The following is a 587-nucleotide window of genomic DNA, read 5'->3' as shown; positions in this document are numbered from 1 at the left end:
CTCCTGTTGTTCTTTTTCAGATCACTTGAAGGTTTTTTCCTGTTTATTATCCGGACATGCTGTGCACTGTGTGTTGATTTGACTGTCACATAGGGAATCTCCTACTGAAATCATTGATGACTTACTTTCTTTTATATATATATGTGTATATGTGTCAATGGCAACGAGGCTATAGAAGAGAAACGTTGGTGATTAAACCAAAATTGGAATGAGATACAGGTGTTAATGAGAGTTAAGTTTAATTACCCTTTCCCAGAAAACCTGCAACAGTGTGATGCATATAGTCATAAACAAAATTTCTCCTTAATTGACATAACAGGAAAGGTACTTCAGTGAGCAATTATGCTGATGTCCTGGACTGGCACATGTGCATACCACAAATATATCTTGTACTTCCTGCAAAATTCTTTTAAGTAGCTCTAAGGAAGAGGTTCTATTTTTCCTTTTTCTTTTTTTTTTTTTTTCCAGTGGTTCATGAAAACGAATCACTTACTCTAAGGCTCTTTTTGAGGAAAACAATGGAACAAAACAATGCTTTTTGTATGACCTGCCAAAGCACAAAGGATGCATGGGATGTTTTTTTCTTT

This window comes from Buceros rhinoceros, unplaced genomic scaffold (assembly GCF_000710305.1).
Source record: "Buceros rhinoceros silvestris isolate BGI_N320 unplaced genomic scaffold, ASM71030v1 scaffold27901, whole genome shotgun sequence".
NCBI lineage: Eukaryota > Metazoa > Chordata > Aves > Bucerotiformes > Bucerotidae > Buceros > Buceros rhinoceros.
This window is presented reverse-complemented; position numbering follows the sequence as displayed.